The sequence below is a fragment of the Lissotriton vulgaris genome, chromosome 6 (genome assembly GCF_964263255.1).
Source record: "Lissotriton vulgaris chromosome 6, aLisVul1.2, whole genome shotgun sequence".
Lineage (NCBI taxonomy): Eukaryota > Metazoa > Chordata > Amphibia > Caudata > Salamandridae > Lissotriton > Lissotriton vulgaris.
Genome location: NC_141694.1, coordinates 459,396,178 through 459,419,713, shown reverse-complemented (window position 1 = coordinate 459,419,713; position 23,536 = coordinate 459,396,178). Strand labels below are relative to the sequence as shown.

General features: G+C 47.3%; 1 protein-coding gene across 1 annotated transcript in view; it reads left to right on the top strand.

The window, feature by feature from the left end:
- The window catches only part of LOC147707455 (uncharacterized), a 504,820-nt gene that overhangs the window by 440,600 nt on the left and 40,684 nt on the right, over positions 1 to 23,536 (top strand). The gene's annotated exons all lie outside the window — the stretch shown is intronic.

The window sequence follows — 23,536 nt, the reverse complement described above, 5'->3', positions numbered from 1 at the left end:
CATTGGTTTACAACTTCGAGTATTATGATCTCTCTTTAATCTTCTCTAACTCATTAAACAACTTCTAATTTTTTTCAAATTTTTTAGTAGCTCCCACCATCCTAGCGTAGGTTTCTTCAAATTTCCGGGTCCTTTTCATTTTATTAAACCATTTCAGATGAGAAGGAGCTTCCCTAGGTGTCCAATTTTGAAAAGTTAGAGAGCAAGCAACCGAGCTTGAAATAAATATAAAAGCTGTTTCAGATTGCGTTGTTCCTCCTTTGCAAATTCCGAACAAGGCACCTGTTAATGTTAATGTAAGCCGAACTTTTTGAGCGCACGGCTACCCCAAAGGGTGTCCCGGCGCTTTAGCAAAGAGGCCCCAAGAAACAGGAAAACCAAAGGCAAACATGCTACAGTTACCGCGGGTTACTTGGTGAAGAGCAGAGTCTTCAACTCCTTCCTGAAAGCCAGGAGGTTATTCGCTTTCTGCAGGGAAAGTGGGAGCTCGTTCCACAAACAGGCTGTCACGTGTTGGAAGGAGCGACCTCCCATCCGGACACGTTTGACCACAGGCACCTCCATTTTGGCCAGTTCCGCCGACCGCAGAGACCTCCGTGGCACATAGAAAGCAGTACGCTTCCTCAGATAGAAAGGACCAATCGCATGGAGAGCTTTAAACGCCAAAGTGAGGAGTTTAAATCTAATTCTCCCAGCGATTCCCAGCCAGTGCAGCCTAGCTAAGAGCGCTGAGGCGCTGGCTCTCCTAGGCAGGCCATAGATGGCTCTGGCCGCCGAATTCTGAACAATCTGCAGTCTAGATAACAGATACTTAGGTAGGCCCGCAAAGAGCGCATTTGCATAGTCCAGGCGAGATCCCACAAGCGCCTGAACTACATTCCTACGGTACTGCAGTGAAAGCAGAGGAAGAAATTTCCTAAGCATCTTGAGGATGCTGAAACATTTCCCTGCTAATCCCAGGATGTGTGGACGAAAAGAAAGATCATCGTCAAACACCACTCCGAGATTTTTTACCTGAGCAGATGGTATCTCAGGGGGGAACATGTCCTGGGGCCACCATGTCTTCCAGCCCGGATCTGGGGCACAGCCGAAAAAGAGCAGCTCAGACTTGTCTGAGTTGCATTTCAGGCTGTGCCGCTGAAACCACGCAAAGACTGCGCTCAGACAGTCCTTAATTCTGCCGCCGTTGAAAACCTCTCCCTTCCTGCAGGTGAACAGGAGCTGGGTGTCATCAGCGTATGAGATGACCCGGGCCCCAAACGCCTCCGCTACCTCCGCTAGAGGGGCCATATATATGTTGAAAATGGTGGGGCTCAAGATAGATCCTTGAGGCACCCCCACCTCCAGCGAAGACATTTCGGCCGAGAACGGCGGAGCCCAGATCACCTGTCGGCGGTCGGCAAGAAAGGATTGAAACCAGTCCAGCACCGTCCCACGCAGACCAATCTCAAGTCTTGAGAGGAGGCCTGCGTGAGGGACGGTGTCGAACGCCGCCGATAGGTCCAACAAGACTAACATCGCCTTTCCCCCATGATCGAGTGTCTCCCTGATGGCGTCGGTAACCTCTACCAGAGCGGTCTCCGTGCTGTAGTTTGCACGAAAGCCGGACTGGGAGTCATGCAGCAGTTTGTTGTTCTCAATAAAGGTGGATAGAGTATGCTGAACATGTTTCTCCAACACCTTCGCCAGAGCAGGGAGGAGGGAGATCGGTCGGTAGTTAGCCCATTGCAGGGGGTCAAGCAGAGGCTTCTTAATCAACGGCAGAATGAGTGCGTGTTTCCACTGTCGTGGGACCACCCCCGAGCTCAATGATAGATTAAGCAGGGGGTTCAGCAAGCTGTTCAACGCTGAGGCCACCCTGCCCAGGCATTTCGCCGAACAGGCATCCAGAGGCGAGCCAGATTTCAGCCGAGATAACAGCTCAAGCGAAGTTTCGCAGGACAGCTGGGGAAAGACAGATAGTGTGGGCCCAGAGTCAGCCTGAGAGGGATCTACATAGGTCGACTTACCCCCTAAAGCGGCGTCGGCCGTGCGGGAGTCCACAGATGGAAAGGTGTCCTGAATTTTTAGGATTTTGGCCACAAAAAAGTCGGCAAGCTGTTTGATCCATTCCTCCGTGTGTGAATGGACAGGGGTACCTACAACTGGATTGACAAACTCCTTCACAATTCTAAAGAGTTCCCGGCTGGTATTATCGGCTTTGTCAATTCTCTGCTCAAGATAACTCTTTTTAGCTGCGGCAATCTGTTTGTAGTATGCCTTTATCGCGTCGCGGTATTTCGTTTTACCCACAAGATCATACTTGCGCCGCCAACGCCTTTCCAACTTCTTGCAGTCTTGTCGCATTATGCGTAGAGTGGAGGAGAACCAAGGGGCAGAGTTAAGGTCAGGGGCTGTTCTAGCAGCCTTCAATGGGGCCAGCTCCTCAAATCTTGCCTGCATCCAGTTCTGGACCAGGATTAAATCGGCTTCCAAAACCCCGGTCAATTGACACGGGTGTTGGCCGAGAGCATCGGAGAGCATATCTGCTGTCACTAGATGGAAGGCTCTGGACTGCCGGGACCCTACCTTTGGAACCCTTTGGCTGAGTTTAGAATCAAGCACTAAGGCACCTTCAGGCCCGATCGGAGTTCTCTTTCCAATTGCTTGCTTGATATCTAAAAAAACTGTCTCCCAGAAAATCCTTAAGCCTGGACATGCAAAAAAGGTGTGGTGCCACCCACCTTCCTCATCTATTTGGCATCGGAAATATTTGTTTTCAGCTCCCGGGAATCTTTTACTTAAGGTAGCCAGAGATAGATAGGAGAGCCATCACGATAGGAAGGCCATCCTTTTGTGATTGGCAGCACGTATTAATTTACTTCCTAAGTGGCAGACAGACTCCCACTCCTTCTCAGACAGCCTACATCCGGTCTCTCGAGTTATTTTCTCCAGGTGATTGTTTAACACAGGGGCTTGTCCTAATTTATGCAACAACCTATACAAGTTTCCTACCCATTTTATTTTGGCCCCATAAAGGGCAACCACCAAGTGATTGGGGGAATTCAGCATACCACTAGTATTTATTAACAAGGAAACAATTCATAAATATTCAAGAAAGGTTGGGTTCTGATGGCTCTCCACCCTTGCCAATACCTCCTGCCTGCAGTGTAGGCTTAAGGGGCTGCCTGCCTCCAACAAAAGTCATAAAGCAGGGTTGTGTAAGTTCCTGAAGGCCTGGGATGGGGCAGATTAAGAGATTCAAGGGGGGGGGGTGTTGACCCTCCAATATCTCCCAGAAAGAGGGTGAGGATGATGCTTCTTCTGTTATTTCCAATGTTATCTATGTGATTCCAAATGGTAGGAGGAGTGCAGGGTTCCCTATGCAGGATCCACTGCTGTCCCTTACAGAGAGACAGCTTAAGAACCCATTAGCCTCCATTGCCTTAAGGAGGGAGGAACTGGAATTTGATAATAAGAAGTTGCAAAGGGATGAGGAGAAAAGAAATGGTGGCAGTGAAAATGATGAGGAAATTGAGATGTCCAAAGGTAGTATATTAGACCACAAGCTTCCCAAGAGTATAGTACCCAGGTACACAGAGGGGGATGGAATTGATAGGTGACTAGCAGCCTTTGAGATGGCCCTTAGGATGAGTAGGGTCTACTGTAAGTATTGTGGTGCACTCCTGTGGGTGTTGATTCCAGTAGCTGGGAAGGATAGGCTCCTGACACTGAAAGGGGATGATGCAGAATCCTACCAGCAGATGAGGGCTTGCATAGTCAAGAGATTTAGGGCTCCATTATGATGTCGGGCGGATCGCCACCGCCATGGTGGCGGTGGCGATCCGCCCGACAGAAATGCCCGCCCGCCACCCTTTTCCCCCCCGCCACATTACAATGGCGGGGGGGACCGCTGCGGAGCCAAACACTGCCCGGCACTTTTCCGCCCCAGTCGCCTTGCGGCCAGGGCAGAAAACGAGTAACATGCAGGCGGTGTCTGTCAGACACCGCCCGCAATATTACAATGGGCTTCTGTCAAAGGGGGGTGGCACACAGGGGGGTACCTGTGGTACCCCCCTGCCTTTGCATACTCGAAGAGGCAGGCACCGCGTGGTGCCTGCCGCTTCGAATATGCAAATGCGTGCTTCTGTTTTTAACATTGTGGCGGGCGGAGCAGTGAGCACCGCCCGCCACAATGTTAAATTGAGGAATGCGCCCACCACTGTGACGGGCGCATCCTAATGGCAATGTCGGGACCCCCGCACTTCAGGCGAGCAGTCCCGAGTAACGCTAGGGTGGATGGCGGCCTGCCCGCCATCCTAATGTGCCCCTTAGTCTGATTACAGACCAGTACAGTGTGAAGTTGAGAGACACCTAGAAAGTGAGTGCAAAGTCATGGGTGGACTTTGTGGACGTCTCAGTGCTGGATTGTTGGTAATAAAGTTTACATAAATGAAGGATTGTATAATTTGTTGTTGAAAGAACATCATTTGACTCATTGTACTGAAGAAAAGCGAAGTCAGCATCTAGTGGACTCTAAGCTGACAGACACCGGAGAGCTGGGGGAAGGCGCTAATGAGTACCCAGGTTTCCATCATAAATCACACAGAGAGAGGGACTAGGACCATGATGAAGGTCCAGTACCCATGCTCCTTATTTAAGGTAATTATATAACCAACCAGGGTACCTGTTTCTATTTGATAAAGGGAGGAAAAATGTTGATATAGATAGCTTGGGTTCCAATCAGCAACAAGGGCATGACCAGGAGAAAGGAGGACAGGCCCCTCCCCAGGGGAATCCCAGGAAAAAGATGGATAATAAGAGAGAGAGTCCTCCAAAGACCCACATAACCCTGAAAAGAGAGGTGGGCCCTAGTCAACCCAAAGTCATAGGAGGGGGTATCAGGGAAAGAATGGTAGGTTATTTGATCCCTCAAAGACCGTTAGGTGCTTTGATTGTAACCAGCAAGGGCACAAGAAGGGAGATGCTGTCTGCACAAACAAGCCCCCACTAGTGGGCCATCACCAGGGATTGCTATTGTGAGTGTGGGGGTGGAGAGCATCCCAGAGAGGGGTAGGGAAGTAGCAGAGGCAACTTTTGTGTCCGTGGGTGGAGTCAATATTGCAAACCTGGTTGCCTTACCTCAAAACTTGGATAAGTATAGGTAGAGGGCTCAAGAGAATGAAACTGAAGTTGAGGCTTTAAGAGAGACAAGGGCTAGTGTGACTTTGGTCCTAAATACCCTGGTACCTTAAGAGATTGCTACATGGTGAGCAGTACCAAACTCCATCATATGGCTATGGTGGATTTCGAATGGGGAGGCGTGACAGGCATTATGAAATTAGCTGTGTTTCCTCTAGTCCTAGTCCAGTGTTTACAGGGCAATGATCTCGAAGAATCTGAGTGGTCAGAGATGGAGAGAGGGCTCTATATTGAATATTGGAGCTCCTTGAATAGGCATATGCTGTGACCAGGTCACAGACTATCCAGAAGGAAATGGCTGAGTGCCTGAACCCTAGAACAAGGGGCCAATCATCCAATGACATGGGCATGGGTCTGGTGAGCCTGCACAGGTTACTCCAGAAGTGCAGGAGGAATCTGACCCTGGAAGGACTTTATCGCTGTTAGTGCTGTCAGGTTTGGCAGAACAGACAGGAGCAGGTAGACCCTCCAGAGAGGAGATCTGTGAGGGACAGAGCAACTGTCCCACCCTTGAGAGCTTGAGGTGGATTGCTTCTAAGCAAGAGCTGGAGGTTGACAGTGAATTTCGGAGAACCTGCTGGGAAGATGGACTGCTGCAAACTGAGGTCGGAAACCTCATAGAAGGTGCTACCAGGAGGTTGGAGGTGCCCTAAAAGTACAGAAAGTCTATCTTGACCTGGGGTGATGATATCCCCTTGGCAAGAGATTTCAGACAGACTAAGAATTGGAATTGGTTGGTGAACTATCTCTACTGTCCCAATTAGTCTGAAAAGGTTAAGGAGTTTTGCAGCTCCTGTGTCTTCTTTCAAGCCAGTGACAAGGCAGAGGGCAAGTTGAAGGCTCCCTTGATACCACTGCAAGTGGTTGGGACTCCTATGAGAGGGTGGAGATAAACTTTGTTTATTTATTTTATTTATTTATTTAAACGTTTTTATATAGCGCTACTGGACCCAGGAGTATCAGAGCGCTATACAGACAGATAAAAAGAAAACATAACTAGTACTCATAATAAACATAAGAACAAGTAAAAATCTAGAACAAAATGGAGTACAGTTACAGAGTGAATAAAAACGGGCATGTGAACAAACATATCAGTTTAAAGAGGAAAATTGAGGAAAGGGAGTAAATTAGGGGTAGGTAGGGGGATGAGGGTGGATAGAAATATAGGAGAGAAAAGGGTAGTGTAAAAAGGAGGGGAGGTAGTAAGAAAATAAGAGAGATGGATTGGGTGGAGGAGAATGAAATAAGGAATGAATCTGAATAGGGACTATTAGGTGCCCTAATATTTATTTAGAAGACGCACCTTGAGTCTTTTTTTGAAGAGAGGGTAGGAGGGGTTGCAGCGAAGATCTTTGGGGAGCGAGTTCCAAATCGCAGGGGCATTACAAGTGAATGCAGGTGATTGTTTCTTTGTACAATTGAGTCTCGGGGGGGTGAGGACGAGTGCGTTGGTACTTCTCAAGGACCTAGAGCACCCAGATTTTTGTAGTTTGTTTGAGAGGTAAGGGGGGGTGTTCTGGTGAAGGGCTTTGTGAGTAATACATGCCAACTTGAAGGTGGATCTACCTTCAATTGGGAGCCAGTTAGGGTTTTTGAGGATAGGAGAAATGTGATCGAAACGTTTACAATCAGAGATGAGTCTAGCAGCCAGGTTGAGGACAGATTTGATCGGGGTAAGGTGGACTTTAAGGGTGCCGGCAAGGGTGGTGTTACCATAATCAAGTCTAGAAAGTACAAGAGATTGGACAACAATTTTGAAATCGTCTGCAGGAATGAAAGGTTTGATTTTTTTAAGGTGGAGAAGGGAGAAGAGAGCACCTTTCGCTGCATTTTTAATGTGTGGGATGAGGGTAAGATTGTTATCAATGCTGATGCCCAAGGATTTGACCGAGTTAGAAGTGGAGAGGGAGCAGTTGAGTGCATTGTTGTCATTGAGCCAGGTTTGAATGGGTAGAGAGAAATTTTTGGGGGAGAAAAGAATGACTTCAGTTTTTTTGGGATTCAATTTGAGATGGGTGAGATGGAACCAGGCTTGGACTTTATTCAAGGCATCGTTGAGGAGATGGATGTCATAGCGGGATTTAATCTTGTAGTAAAGTTGTGTGTCATCCGCATAGAGTTGATAACTAATATTGGTCTGTTTAAGGATGAGGGTGAGTGGTTCCATGAATAAATTAAATAGGGTAGGAGAAAGGATAGAGCCTTGAGGGACACCAAGTGAGACAGGTTGAGGTTTGGAGAGGCAGTGACTGAGTTTAATTTGCTGGGATCTGTTTTGGAGATAGGAAGAGAACCATTGGTGAACAATGCCCTCCAACCCAAAGCGGTCTTTAAAAGTATTGAGAAGGGTGGGATGGTGGACAGTGTCGAACGCCGCAGAGAGAAAAAGGAGGATAAGGAGGGAGGATTCACCTTTGTCTAGGGAGCGTTGAATGTCATCAGTGATATTGAGCATGGCAGTTTCAGTGCTGCAACCTTTTCTAAAACCAGATTGGAAAACGTCGAGGAGATTGAAGGAAGTGATATGTTTGTCTAATTGGAAAAGTACACATTTTTCAAGGGCTTTGGAGAGGAAGGGAAGATTAGAGATAGGGCGTAGGTTGCTCAGGTCATTAGGATCAGCTGTGGGGTTTTTAAGGATGGGAGGGATTTGACCAAGTTGAAGGGATGCTGGCACGCAACCTGTGGCCAGGGAGGAATTGATGATATAAGTCCAGATGGGGGCAATGATGTGTTTAAGTTCCTGGACAAATTGGGCGGGTAGGGGGTCATTGGTGTGAGAAGATGGTTTGAGTTTAGAGATGATATTGAGGACAGTAGATTCAGAAACTGGCTGAAATTCCATCCAGGCGGCATTGTTTTTGGTTAAGGTGTCTTTAGCGAAAGGGTCAGGGTGGAATATAATAGATGGGGGTATAGAGGGGTCGTGACATGGAGGGGCTGATGGGCATGTTGGGGTATGAATGTTGGGGGGGAGTTGTTGGCTGATGGTAGATTGGGATGACAGAGGAGGAGAAGAGAAGGATAATTCAATAGAGTTGACTTTGTTTGAAAAGAAGTTGGCGATTTCTTCACATCTTTCGGTAGTGGCTGTTATTTTAGGGGGGCCAAAGGAGGTTTGTTTTTTAATAATGCTAAAGAGTTATCTGGGCCGGTTTTTAGCCTGGTCAAGTTGTGTGCGGAAGAAAGAAGCTTTTGCAGCGAAGATGTGTTTCTTGTAATTGGCTCTGGCGAGTCTAAGGAGTGTCAAGTTATCGGGTGAGGGATGATTCCTCCAAGCGCGTTCCGAATGTCTGAGGGCCCGTCTTTCATTATTGAGGTCAGAATTAAACCAGGATTTGGGAGGAATTTTTTTTGCTTTTTCATTTTGATTGGGGCAATCTCGTCAAGCACTTGGAGGATAGTATAATTATAATGTTCAGTTAAGTCATTGGTGCTGTGCGAAGGGGGGGGGGAGAAAGCGGGATTTGATAGAGGATTCCAACTCACAAGGGGGAATAAGGTGAAGATTACGAGTAAGTTTCAAGGGTAAAGTGTCAGTAAGAGTGGGGAGGGGAGTAGAGCAGTTCATAGTGAAGAGGATAAGGTGATGATCAGACCAGTCAACAGGAAGAATCTTAGAGAGAGAGGCCAGATCCTTGCTAGTCATAATGGCATCAAGGGTGGCGCCTTTAGAGTGAGTAGGGGATTGGCAGAGTTGAGTCAGGTCAGTAATATCCATGATATCTTTAAGGAGGATGACTGATGGATCTTCGTTATTATTCCAGTGAATGTTAAAGTCGCCAAGAAAGAGATTCTTGGAGTGAGTGAGCGAGGATTGGGTGATAAGATCAGACAGCTCAGTGCTGAAGGGGATGGTATTTCCAGGTGAGTGAGATAGTATGTAGCCAAATGGTGGTAGAGTCGGTGGCAATAAGATCAACACAGAGGTATTCAAAGGAAGAGGGGTCCTGTAGTTGAACGAGAGTGAGATTCAGTTCCTTTTTATGAATTGGGGCAATGCCTCCACCAATTTGCTTTATTCTGTCTTTTCTGATGATGGAATAGCCAGGAGGAATGAGCAGGTCAAGGATAGGGGTCGAGTGGGGGTTGAGCCAGGTTTCGGTAAGGAAAGCAATATCAATGTATTTTAATTAAGAAGGATTTCAGCAATGTCAGTCGCATGGCAGGAAGCGGATCGGCAGTTAATCAGCATGCAGCAGAGGGGTGCGGTGTCGGGGGGTTGCATGCTGGGATCAGGGAGGAAAGAAGTAAGTAGTTGCGGGGGTCTAGGAGATATCAGGTGAAGCGGGAGACGACTCGTTCCTAGTAGGACAGGGATAGTAGATTGAGGGAACTGGGGAATGGAGGGCATTGGGGGAAGGGGGGAGATGGGAGGGTTCATGGATAAGTTAATCTCCAAGGATATTGTGTCTGTAAAGTGTTGAGGAGAAGAAATCAAGGCATCCGTATGTGGTAGGGGTGAATTGGCGGGTTCCATGTGAGGGAGGATAGAAGTTAGTTGTTGAGGGGGTCTAGGAGATATCGGGTGAAGGGGAGACGATTCGTTCCTAGGAGGACAGGGATAGTAGATTGAGGGAACTGGGGGCTGGAGGGCGGTGGGGGAAGGGGGGAGATGGGAGAGTTCTGGGATAAGTTAATCTCCAAGGATATTGGGTCAGTAAAATGTTGGGGAGAAGAAATCAAGGAATCCGTATATCATAGGGGTGCATTGGCGGGTTCCATGGGTTTAGGTGAAATAGGGGAGTTTGAAGGGAGGAGGGCGACAAAAGAAGAGTGCTCGATGATGTCTATGATAGGGCAGTTGTTGCTAAGGGAAGTAGAGGGGGAGCTTATGAGTGATGATGTGCTTTTAAATGAAGGGGCAGATGTGCGTGTGTGATCTGAAGAGTGGGCTTTAGTAAGGAGAGAGACTTCAGATCTGAGGGAGGTGAGATCTAGAACAAGGGACGAGAGGAGAAGTTCGATATTATGGGGTGATAGTGTAAGGAGAGAGGAGTGGAGAGGATCAGGCGTTTTTGGGAGGGGTGAAGAGTCAGTGTTAGGATTAGATAGAGGAAGGGAGGAGAAACCAGGGGGGGAGGAGAGGGGGGTTATGGTGGGTTTGATCTTTCGTGGTAGGGAAGGGAGGGATAAAGGAGATAGGAGAGGTTGGGGAATTGTGTTTAAAATGATTGTTGGATAAAGGGAGGAGACGGAAAAAACAGGATGTGGAAGTAGGTGTATTAAGGAGGGTAGGAGGAGAGAGCAAGGGCGTGTGAGAGGAAGTGAGCAGCGGGGGAGTTGAAAGAGTTGCTGTGGGATTATGGGGGGCGCGGACATGGAGGGGGAGGTGATGTATAGCATCCAAAGGGTGGGCGATATAGGAGTCGGAGGTGTCACGGTGGTACTGGGGGATTGAGAGGTAAGGGGGCGGGAAGTAGTGTAGGGAGTTGGGGATGAAAGAGGGATTGAGGGAAGTGGGACAAGGGGAGAAGGGTTGGGGGTCGGTGATGGAGGGGGGAGGGGAGGGGAAAGAGGGGGGAAGGGGGAGAGGGAGCCATTAGTGAATGTGGGTGAGAGAAAAGCGGAGAAGTTGGGTGAATGTGAGATAAGAGGGTCGGGCAATTTATACAGTTAGGGGTATGAGTGGTTAGAATTGGTTGAGAGAGAGCCTCAGGGATCATGGAGGAGGAGGGGGAGACGGAAAAGAGAGAAATCGGGGGGAGAATGGGTGTGTGGAGTCCGAGCAGGAGATAACGTGGTCAATTAAGGGGGACAATAGCGGTTGGGTGAGGGTAACTGGGCTGGAAGGAAGGTTGGGTGAGTCAGAGAGGTGGGAACATGAGGCTATGGGGAGTAGGGAGGGGGAGACCGTAAGGAGAGATAAGGGGGAGCTTGGTGGTAGGGAATCAAAGCTGGTGATAATGCAGACCGCTATGTGGGACAATTGAGGAAGAGTGAGGGGAACAAGGCTAGCTGGAAGATTGGGTGCACCTGAGGGGAGGGGACATGAGGCTGGGGCGGGTATGGGGTCGATGCTGGTATCAGTATTAAGAGTTCGAGTAGACAGTGTAGGTAGGGACTAGAAGTCATTGTTAAGAGAGGTTGTAGGAAGATTGGAGAGGAGAGTTGGGGAGGTGGGAGGTAAAGGGGGAGATAAAGGGACTAGGGGGAGCGTGGGTGGGAGGGGGGGTTCAAAGATTGATCAAGGGTTTGGGATAGGACGCTAAAGTGGAGTTCGAAGATGTATAGGTGATTTTCGGACGCTTGGATGAGAATTTTACCAGATTTGAAGATGGAAATGTCAATGTTTCCAGGAAAGAAATCGGAGGGGGAGGTGGAGAGTTTAACACCATATGGAATATTGCGGGAGTTAGAGATTGGGAGGTGTTGGAGAAATAATCGTTTCCATTTAGAGGGGCGTTTGGAGAAGAAGATGTAGTTAGTAATTACGGGGGGTTGACTGAATTGTGGAAATCAGCAAATAAGGTTTCAGGGTGTAAGCTGAGGAGCCTCGACCCACCTACTGCATCAGGTAATAGCTATTTCTTGCTGGTAGTTGACCATGCCACAAGGTACCCTGAGGCAATAACTCTCAAGACAATAATGGCACTTGCAGTGGCTAGAAAACTACTTGGTGTAATCCCCAGATTTGGCTTTCCAAAGTAGGTTGTTTCAGATAGGGGCCCAAACGTCCTGCCCAGCTCCCTGTGAGCAATGTGGTGTTTACCACAAGTTCACCCTATATCACAACTAGACCAATGGTCTAGTGGATAAGTTCAACAAGACCCTGAAGTGAAAGATAAATGGGTTGTCTGACAAACTCAGGAGGAAATGGGATGATTTGCTCCCATGCCTAATGTTTGCCCACAAGTACGTCCCACAAAAAAGATGTTGGTTTCAGTCCATTTGAGTTGTTGTTTGGACACACTATGAGAGGGCCATTGTGCCTGCTGAGAGTATTTGGAGAAGCCTCTCAAAGAAGCAAAGGACAATGGGCTTGACTAAGTGCTAGGTCTAATATATTAAATGGCAGAATACATGTACAAGGCAGGCAGGAAACTGGAGGCTAGCCAGGAGCTCATGAAGCACTGGTATGATCAGAAGGCTACAATACCTGAATATACTCCAGGACATTTGGTGTGGGTGTTGGAACCTGTGGCTCCCAGGGCCCTCCCTTACAAGTGAAGTGAGCCCTAGTCCATTAATTGACAAGAAGGGTGAGGTTACCTACCTGGTTGATCTTGGCACCCCCAGGAACCCACAAAGGGTCCTGCATGTGAATAGAATGAAATCCTGAGGTATCTGGTATAGAACCTAGTGGAAGTACAATGATAGAGTATGCCACATAGGGAGACACTGGAAATCCTAGAGGAAGTACTTTTTAAAGACTCCTAGACATGTGGTCCTGGATTGCTGCAGACTGGCAATGACAGAAAATGTCTTCAGGTTTGAGGAAACCCTATATCGCCAGCAGCATGGTAGCAGTATGGGGAGTACTTTTGCGCCGAGCGTAGCAGGGCTCTACGTGCACTAGCTTGAAAAAAACAAGATACTGAACAACAGCAATCCGCACATGAAATATGTCCAACTATGGAAAAGGTACATAGACGATGTGCTACTCATTTGGGAAGGAAATTAGTCTGGAACCAGTAATTTTGTAGTTCGGCTGAACCAACAAGATCCTTTCACTTTCACTTTCACAATAAGTCTATCACACCTAGTTTTTCCGGATCTGAAGTTTTTTTTACAGAATGGTACTCTAGCAACTACCACCCACTTCAAACCTACAGCTAGGAACTGTCTTCTTATCTATGATAGCTTCCACCCAAAACAATTAAAAGACAACCTCCCGTTTGGACAATTCTTGCGCCTGAGAAGGAAATGTACTGATAAAGAAGAAAGACTATAACATCCAAGCTAAAGATCTGACAAAGAAATTAATGTGAAAACAACAAGTGATGGACTGAATGTGGATCAATGTCACACACTCCCCCAGTCAAAAGATCTGGGCCCAAATCCATCGTTTTTTTGCACTCCACACCACCCTGGGTTAGACAATGGCGATATGCAAATCAGCTCTGACCCCGTTGCCCCATGGGAACAGTCCAGTCCGAACTACAAAAGCCATGCCCTTCCCAGAACGGAATCAAGCATCCGAGGACCGGACCGGTTTCGAGGTAACACCTCTCATCAGCCCGGCTAGCTTGACTCCAAGTGGTGTGGAGTGCCTGGGACCCACGTCTGGGCATCCCCAGCGCACTTAGGGCGGCAATTGCAAAAACAACAAGTGATGGACTGAATGTGGATCAATGTCACACACTCCCCCAGTCAAAAGATCTGGGCCCAAATCCATCGTTTTTTTGCACTCCACACCACCCTGGGTTAGACAATGGCGATATGCAAATCAGCTCTGACCCTGTTGCCCCATGGGAACAGTCCAGTCCGAACTACAAAAGCCATGCCCTTCCCAAAACGGAATCAAGCATCCGAGGACCGGACCGGTTTTGAGGTAACACCTCTCATCAGCCCGGCTAGCTTGACTCCAAGTGGTGTGGAGTGCCTGGGACCAACGTCTGGGCATCCCCAGCGCACTTAGGGCGGCAATTGCAAAAACAACAAGTGATGGACTGAATGTGGATCAATGTCACACACTCCCCCAGTCAAAAGATCTGGGCCCAAATCCATCGTTTTTTTGCACTCCACACCACCCTGGGTTAGACAATGGCGATATGCAAATCAGCTCTGACCCTGTTGCCCCATGGGAACAGTCCAGTCCGAACTACAAAAGCCATGCCCTTCCCAGAACGGAATCAAGCATCCGAGGACCGGACCGGTTTCGAGGTAACACCTCTCATCAGCCCGGCTAGCTTGACTCCAAGTGGTGTGAAGTGCCTGGGACCCACGTCTGGGCATCCCCAGCGCACTTAGGGCGGCAATTGCAAAAACAACAAGTAATGGACTGAATGTGGATCAATGTCACACACTCCCCCAGTCAAAAGATCTGGGCCCAAATCCATCGTTTTTTTGCACTCCACACCACCCTGGGTTAGACAATGGCGATATGCAAATCAGCTCTGACCCTGTTGCCCCATGGGAACAGTCCAGTCCGAACTACAAAAGCCATGCCCTTCCCAGAACGGAATCAAGCATCCGAGGACCGGACCGGTTTCGAGGTAACACCTCTCATCAGCCCGGCTAGCTTGACTCCAAGTGGTGTGGAGTGCCTGGGACCCACGTCTGGGCATCCCAAGCGCACTTAGGGCGGCAATTGCAAAAACAACAAGTGATGGACTGAATGTGGATCAATGTCACACACTCCCCCAGTCAAAAGATCTGGGCCCAAATCCATCGTTTTTTTGCACTCCACACCACCCTGGGTTAGACAATGGCGATATGCAAATCAGCTCTGACCCTGTTGCCCCATGGGAACAGTCCAGTCCGAACTACAAAAGCCATGCCCTTCCCAGAACGGAATCAAGCATCCGAGGACCGGACCGGTTTCGAGGTAACACCTCTCATCAGCCCGGCTATCTTGACTCCAAGTGGTGTGGAGTGCCTGGGACCCACGTCTGGGCATCCCCAGCGCACTTAGGGCGGCAATTGCAAAAACAACAAGTGATGGACTGAATGTGGATCAATGTCACACACTCCCCCAGTCAAAAGAAATTAATGTGGCGGAAATACCCTAAACATCTGGTATCACAAGCAAAAAAGAGAGTCTCCAACAACCACAGAGAAGCACTTTTGGAACACAATCCGAAGGAGGCAATAATTAAAACAAGAGACCTATCTGCATTACCACATTCAACATTGCATCAGACAAGGTGACTAAGATAGTCAAAAAACACTGGTGTACCGTGAACAGTGGGGTCCTGAACATACCACTGCCCATGTTCAGCCACAGAAAAGGAAAAAAACCTAAACAACTATCTGGTACACACACATCCTGAAACAGAAGGGGTTCTACGTAGGCTACATCCACTCCCGCAAAGACACTACCCTCGCAGTAACTGTAGTGTTTGTCACATAACTATCCCCACTAAAAAAGTTAAATTCAATAACAACATGACGTGGGAACTGCGTAGTTTTACCAACTGCAACACAGCAGGTGTCATGCATTTGATCACCTGCACATTCAATCTCCACTATTTGGGGCTGAGAACCAGAAGAGTCAGCACTAGGATAGTGGAACACCATAGCAACATAAGGTGTAAATGAGTGACCATGAGAATGACAACCTATTTCCTAGAAAAGCAACACACCCCCAATGATATGAGGTGGGTAGTACTGTAACACATCAAGTCCCAGGAAAACATAAAGAGAAAATTACTGGAAAAAGAACAACGCTGGGGGTTCAAATTACGTTCAGACAACCAGGGCCTGAAAGATGATATCCTGTGGGGACAATTTTGCTAAAGGTCAACACACTATACTGGATTCATAGTACTCTAATCAAACTAATGTTTTCTGAACCACCCCCTTGTGGACCACACATTAACTCTAGGTTACCACTACTTTGTGGGGTTCCTTATTCAACAATACCTCTAAGAGCAATCCCTTCATTTCGTTTTGTTTAGTGGATAAACATCCACACTACTGCTTTGGATTAGGTATACCAAATACTTTAGAATTAATTTCGGAAACGCATTTTTGGAAAACCATATAAACTAACCAAATGTGTTTTTAATTGCAGCTTTCACCCAGGTTTTTCATTATTCATTGTGAATTACCATCAGGAGCAATTAACCAACCTTTTTTACCCTCCATCTTTTCCCACTCAGAGTATCAACATCCTCATTATGAAAGGGAATACACCGCAATCCCCGGTGTATCCCCCAAAATGGCGGACACGATGAGCCAAAGGCAGCGGCCATTTTGAGAACAACCGCAGTCTAGTCGATAATGACAGTGACAGGGTGGATACAGGAAGTACTTAGCCGGTCCCCGTCCATAGACACGCTAAGATGATGTCTGGAGGGGAATTGACTAGGTATTTTCCACGAGGCGCTTTTATACTAAGTAAGTCCTTTCTTTCCACAGGCTACTTTAGACTGAGCTTACCTCGGACTTGAGCAAACACCACCTCAGCATATTTTGGAACAGGAGAAACTAACGAGGCATTTTTTTTCCCTGTTTGTCCTTATTTCCCAGATTTAGGATTAAGAGATCCCTCGACCCCCTCAATCTATGGGGCACATTAATGCTACCTTAGAAGTATGTAATTGTGAACGCGCACCGGCAAATTTGTTTCATGTGTGTGTGAATTTAAAGTAATGTGGTGTGTGTTTCTTATGTCTTTTTAACCTTTGGTTATTCACTAGCGGCACAAATCATTCCAGCATACCTTTTTGTCCTACACAGGCAAAGATCCATGCGCAGTACTGGAATTGAGCATGCACCATAAAGGAGCATAATTGAGTGTGGAAGCACATTGAAAACTGTTGTATACCCACCCACTCGGAGGGGGGCCTTTGTTCCCCTAACTTTGTTTGTTTATTCTATAACACAGATACTATGTGAAAAAGTCTTGAGCGTATGTATGTTTTGACGCATGCTTTATAGTTTCAGCGTTTTTCTTTTCCTTATTTTCTAGATTGCCTAACTTAGGCTGATAAGGAGTGGCAAACACAGGGCTGGTCCCTGTGTGGTCCTGATGAAGAGCTTTGGGGAATGCTCGAAACATGTTGATGTATACTAAGGATTCCTAACCTATTATAGCTAGGTCTACTTGTATTTTACCCCGTTTTTAGACATTTAGACATAACAAAACTAGGAGCAACAATAAAATATTTTGCCCACTAGCAAGGTATTTTTAAATCACTTTAGCCCACTCCACTACACATTTCCACTACACATAGTCTTCCACGAAAGTGCTCCTACGTAAATATCGCAAGTCGCAGCATGCCTCAGTTCGTAGAGAGCTGAGATGGCCCCTATGATGAAGCATGTCACCGTGTGGAAACCCTGGTGAGTGAGCGGACTGAAGAAAGAAATGTTTCTTTCCTGTTTGGTTTTCCGAATCATACTCATTGGAAACCCTATCCTTGTTCTTCAGCTAGGTTATTTCCCCGATACCTCAGGTTTTAGGTTCAGTATTGATCAAGGAGGGCAGACCTAGCCTTAACCTCTACCTGCCCTCATTTTTCTGTTTAGAATAAAATCCCACCCGGGAAGGGCAGATACCAGCATGTTAATGATCACTGATGAGGGAGGGGAGTAGTAGACTGAGGCAGTGCCCAATCTCCTTTCCAATAATGTACAAGATGGGTTAGTGGAGGGAGTAATACTCTCTCCTACATTGACAGACCAGCAGCACGTAGACTGTAATCAGGTACTGCAGCCCTGCGCTGGCCTGTTATCATTTTCTCCAGGCATTACTGAGTGGTGTGTGTACCACATTGACAATGGTGACAGCCTACCGGTCAAAAAATAAACTGTACAGGTTGTCTGAACATTTCAGAGTCAGCATAAATGCTGGGGAAGCTATGATGCTGGAGTTGGAGGTTACTTAGCCTTTTGATAGTCCGTGGACCAGCCCAGTGGTATTGGTGCCCAAACCATATCACCAGGGAGGACCGAAGGAGTTAGGGTGCTGTGAGGACTAAAAAGGACTCAATTCAGCCACAAAGGATGATATTCACTTCATATCTAGAGCTGATGAGCTCATTGACCGGTTAGGGGCTCCTAAGTGCCTGAGCCCTTGTGCCCGGTCATTGCCCGGTCATTGCCCCTGGACCCTGCCATGCAGGTGAAGGCTCCCTGGGCCTCTGAAAAAGTTTTCACAACACTTGTTCTACCATTTTTGTTCCCCTACATTTTTTACCCGAGCTCAGCCAGCACCCAGGGAAACCTAGCCAACGAAGGCTACTCAGGGTGGACTGACTTCCGTGGCTCTCCCCACATGTTATTCCCCAAAATCCCATGCAAACATCAATCATTGACGTTAAAAAACTCATTTTTCTCACCTTTCTGTTATGGACAGTTTAGGACTATGCAGGGAGCCACAGACTGACTTCCACCAAGCATCCCTCAGGTCTCCGATTACAAATGTTAGGGGGAACTCTTTCCATGCTCTCAAGCCAGGAAAAAGAAAAAAACTCCCTCCCCCCCCAAAAAATATATGAAATCCCACTGCTGTAAGCAGCAGAGGGGTTTCCTGGACATGTGAGGAGGGGGTGACTGTTACATCCTTAGCACACAAAGGGTTAAAGCAGCTTGTAACTATCAATAAAAAAGAAAGTACAATCTGCACCTTGGAATGCCCACTAATGTCACAGTCAAGGGTGAGCATTGCTTATTTGGAAATGTATTTACGCCTGCTCTAGTTTTCTGGCCGGAGTATAAAAAAACAATTGTAAATTTGGCCTAAGCTTATGTTTATGACTGAGTTACCTTTGTAAGTCTGGCGGGTGGTTGTTGCTTAAGGAGTGTAGACAAGCAAAATATCGTGATTATTGTAAAATACATCTACCACTCAGAGATTCTAAATGCACTGCACGTCTTTTTTGCATATGATGGATGTTTCAAATATACTTGTCTACGCTATCTCGTAGATAGACTGACTTTCAAGGTTTTTAACACATTTTATTTACTGAGAGTCGAGTAGTTACCACTATTGTAGTCTCCAATTCCTTTAAGACTATACATGTTAAATTTGTTTTGTGTCTCTAAAAGTTGAAAACTAGCCATAAATATATCAATGTGACCACCTCGTTATATAGCTATGTTTGATTTCTTTTTTCAATATCGTTTTACTTTGCCAGAGAAATCATTTTTTTTGCTTATGCAGTAATCATATTTCATGTCCTACATGTATCAAATACGATCTAATTGTTTACGACCGCAGGCTTAAGTAGCTTTGATTTGCGTATTTTCGCTATTTGTCTTTGGTTCAGCCAAGGTTTAAAGAGAAGCTGTTCAAATATTCTGACACAATCTTTCAGTAAGTAATCATTTATAACATCCATCATTTTGTCTCTGATGTATAGGAAATGTCTCATAGGATTCCTGGTTAATGGTAGAGAACTTAGGATGAGCAACATGACATTATTCGCCCTGTCTCACTGCACCATTTTGTCTTTTCATAATATTTCATTGTCAAGCTTCCATCGAGCAGTTGTGTTGCTCACACTCATTAAAAACTGTTATTACTTGCATTTTAGCCTTCGATCCACAAACGCAATGACTGATGTGCTGCGCTATATTTGTTATTTACCGGTGATTTTTAAAACTATCTTTCAGGCGAGGATGTATTGTTAACCCGTTCTAAGAGACTTCCTTGTCATTAATTCATTATTTTGACAATCTGCTAGAAACTCAGATGTATATATCTTAACCTATGTGATGAAACGAACGATACAAGTATTTTCCGAATCTGTATCTAACTTAATATTATTTAAACAATCTAACATTTCCATACAATACTGCCGAAAATGGCAGTTTATAACTTAAATACCACAATAAAACTCACTTTGCAGAGAATTTGATTTTTAAAATTATTTATTTACAGCTTCGGCCCGTGCAGGAAAGAGCGATGGGATGGTAGGGCTGGGTGGGGCGGACGGCGGTCCGACAGACGACGAGGTAAAATGTATTATTCCTTTAATTTTCCCATGTGGACGTCTGTCAGAATCCCCCCTCGTCTCCACCCGGCCCTACCTCTCCACCACTCTTTCCTGCACGGGTGCAGCTGTTTATTTATTAGATTTCTGCTAACAGTACAGAACTATCACAATGGCGACCATGACATGGCACAAAAACATTGATACATAGTCCACAACTCCAGCTACAGTAGAACATTATAGCCAAAATACCTAAGCTCCATACCTAACAATGTTGGAAGCAGCATAATGATCACAATATGGCATGAACATGGAAGAGTGACAGATATCGAGAAAAGAACCAAAATAAAGGGCCCCACCAGGAATATCATGAACACATCAGCAGGGACAAGAGAGTACAGGCGCAGGCTTGTATGCAACAAAAACATACCAACATCATAGGCTATGGACCCCAGGAAGGAGCTGCAAGTAGACATGTAGACTAACAAATGTCTCTAAGGCGCGAAGAGAGAGGTTGAAGTTCTGCATACCAAGACAATTGTGCATTACAGTAGACAAGATCATTGAGCCAGTCCTTAAACCTGGGCGTCGGATTACGACCACAGCAGCAAGCAATACACCTCTTTGCAAGCAGCAGGGCCAAGGCAACGTATTTCCAGGACGTCGAGGGCATATCTTTATCATACCACCGTATGGCCATAAGAAGTGTCATCATGACCTTATCCTCTATCATGTGAGAGAGAACAACTTGTACCTCCATCCAATAAAAGTGTACCAGTCTCCATGCCCATGCCCAGTTTAGAAAGTTAGCTTCGTCCGAGCCACACCATGTACAGCGGGTGCAGGACCTAAGACCAAACCAATGTAACATGACAGGAGTATAATGAGCCCTGTGTAGAAATTTGTAATTAATAATTCTGGGCTTCCTACTGGCAGATATCAAACTGTCTGGGAGCAGCAGTAACATTGCTCATCTGAAGGGCCACTCCAAATTCAAGCCCCAAACACTCCCTAGCCCTGCTCCGAGAGTGCAAGAGAGCAGCTTGTGCAGTGTGATATAGAAAGAGACCAAGTGTTTAGGGCTGGAGCTCTGAAGCACGCTATGCAGTGTAACAAAGATGGGGGTTCATCAGGAAAGGTGGAAGTAGCCACTCTATTTATTTATTTATTTATTTCACAGTTTTATATAGCGCGAACAAGATCTTTGCAGATATCAGAGCGTTTTACAGAAAACAAGGGCTAGGGGAAACAAGAGGGTGATTAAACAAACTATTTGGTACAATATAGTAGTCGGTAGTAAGTGAATAGCCCAATAGGATAGCAATCAGATAATAATGCAAAAAGGATAGCAATCAGATAAAAACATAATACAAAGTAGGATAGCAGTCAGATAAAAACATAATACAAAAACATAATTGTTGGACTTGGCCCTTACGGCAGGTTCACCCCTAATCTTTTTGATTTTAATTTGTGATATGCGTGGATGATTTTCTGGTCTGTGCGCACTTTTTCTCTGTGTCCCAGAGTAAAGTGCGTGCATGTAGTTAGGCTGGCCTGCTCTCCCATAGGGATGCATAGGGAATGTCTGTGTCCCTAGTCGTTCCTGATGTGTGGGGAGTGCATGCTCGAGTTTGGTATGTGCGTGTTCGTGGGAATGAATGCTTCGCAATGGTGTATGTTGCGTGAGTGTGGCATGTGTAGAAATGCCATTTCGTGGACTTGGCATATTACTGTAAAATATGCCTGCAGTGTGATTGGCTGGAGCTGGCTGGTGAGCCTGGCTCCTGGAAGGCTGGATGGGTCTGCCCGGTGGTGAGTGTGAGATTAGCATGCTTGATGGCTTGGGAGGAGTGCCCCTGGTCCCTGATGGGCCTGGACTTTCCCCAGACAATGCTGGCTCCACCCCCTGTAGTGCGACTGATGGCCCTAGCCCTGCCAGTGAATAGAGAGGGTGGTTGAGGTAAACAGAGTACTTCAGAACCAGCTGCGACTGGTTTTCCCTCCACCCTGCACCCTTGAGACAAAGGGGTTTTGCTGTATAAGAAGGGGCTGTGTCCCCATACAAGTTGTTCTCTGTTCTGCTTTGGACCTTGCCAGAGGGGGCTCTGCTGCTGCTGGGGCCAAGAGGACCGCCACTTGGCTGTCTCTCTGCCTGGAGACCCAGTGTGCTGGCTCTGGCCCTGCCTTGCCCCTCTGCCTGCCTCCAGACCCTGCTGGAGCTGTTGCTGTGCCTGGAAGCGCTTTTATTGGATTTGTAGCGCTAGGAGCGCTTTCCTGGTGGCCCAGCGCTCCATAGCGCTTTGCTGACATTTCTAGCGCTGAGCGCGCTTCTCCTGTGCCCCTGAGCGCTTGGGAGCGCTGTATTGACCTTGCCGGTGCCCACCCGGCATTGGAACTGATTTGCCGATTTTTGAGGAGCGAGTGCCCACCTCGCTTTATTTTCGATTTGAAGGCCGGTGCCACCCGGCATTGCCCCGTGGTCTGTATTCCTTTTTGAGCCGGTGCCCACCCGGCATTGCCCAGGAAATCACCGCCGCAGCCCGAGAGCACTGAGAGCTGTTGCCGGGCCGCCGCGCTGCCTGCAGCGACCCGGAAGTACCGCCCCCTGACCCCCAGGGCCGCGCTGCCATTGGCGGCCCCGGCGGAAGTCAGGCGGAGAGAAAGGAGACGAGGCCAGGCGGAGCGCGAGAGGAGCAGCCGGCTCCCGTGTCCGCGAGGCTCCCGAGTGAGGTGAGGAGCCCCGCGCTGCTCCAGCAGCGAGACACCCGGTGAGTGCCTGAAAGGAGAGAGAGGTGCCGCGGGACACATTGCCGGTGTCCGCCCCTCCCCCATAGCGCGACCTCGCGCTTGTAGCTGTTTGGAGCCCCGAGGCTCCTGGGGCATTTCTGCTTCCTGAGTCCCCCGTGAGGAACTCCAACTAGAGGAGCCATCCTTTGTTCCTTGAGCCCTGAGAGGCTCTCGTGCCCTATTTGTTTATGAGCCCCAGAAAGGCTCTTCATTGCCCACATCGAGTTAGAGCCCTGGGAGAGGCTCTGGGGGCATTTTGATTATTTTAAGAGCGCTGAGCTCTATTTGCCCATTTTGCTTGGCGAGCCCCTGAGAGGCTCCTTGCCCACCTTGATTCTTGAGCCCTCCTGGCTCCCACGTTGTGCATCTTGTTTTACAACTGTCCAGCACTTAGTGGACAGTTGCCACGTTTAGGTTTGTGTGCTGTGCTGCCTGCGCAGCTTCCCTGACATTAAGACTCAGGGCATTCCGCCCCTTTCGAGGCCAGTTGGCCTGAGGGACCCTTTTGAGTGTTGTGCTTTGTGCACCCCGCGCATTGTAATTTCTGGTTATGTAATTCTTGCGTATGTGTTCTAACCTGTATCTTTTCTAAAAGTAACCTGATTGGGTATTCTTATGGTTATCCCTCTTTGCTAAAAGTAACCTGCATAGAGAAATGTTGATTCCGCTTACCTTTTCTAAAAGTGACCTGATTAGGTATTCTTATGGTTATCTCCTTTTGCTAAATGTGACCTGCAGGGAGGATTGTTTATGTTTATCCATTATGCTCAATGTGACCTGCATAGTAGATTGTTGATGGTTCATTTTATGTTTAGGTTTCCTTCCCTTTGCTAAGAGTGAATTGCTTAGGTGTTGGTATTCCTTCCTTAGGTCCTAGTTACCTGCGTGATCTACCTACAGTGTGTTAGGGTTGCGTAGGAGGTCCTTAATGTTCCAGTGATTACTGGATGTGTGTTGCATTTATAATTTTGGTGCTACTCATTCTATGTTTACGACATAAGTGTATATCTACCAGTATTATT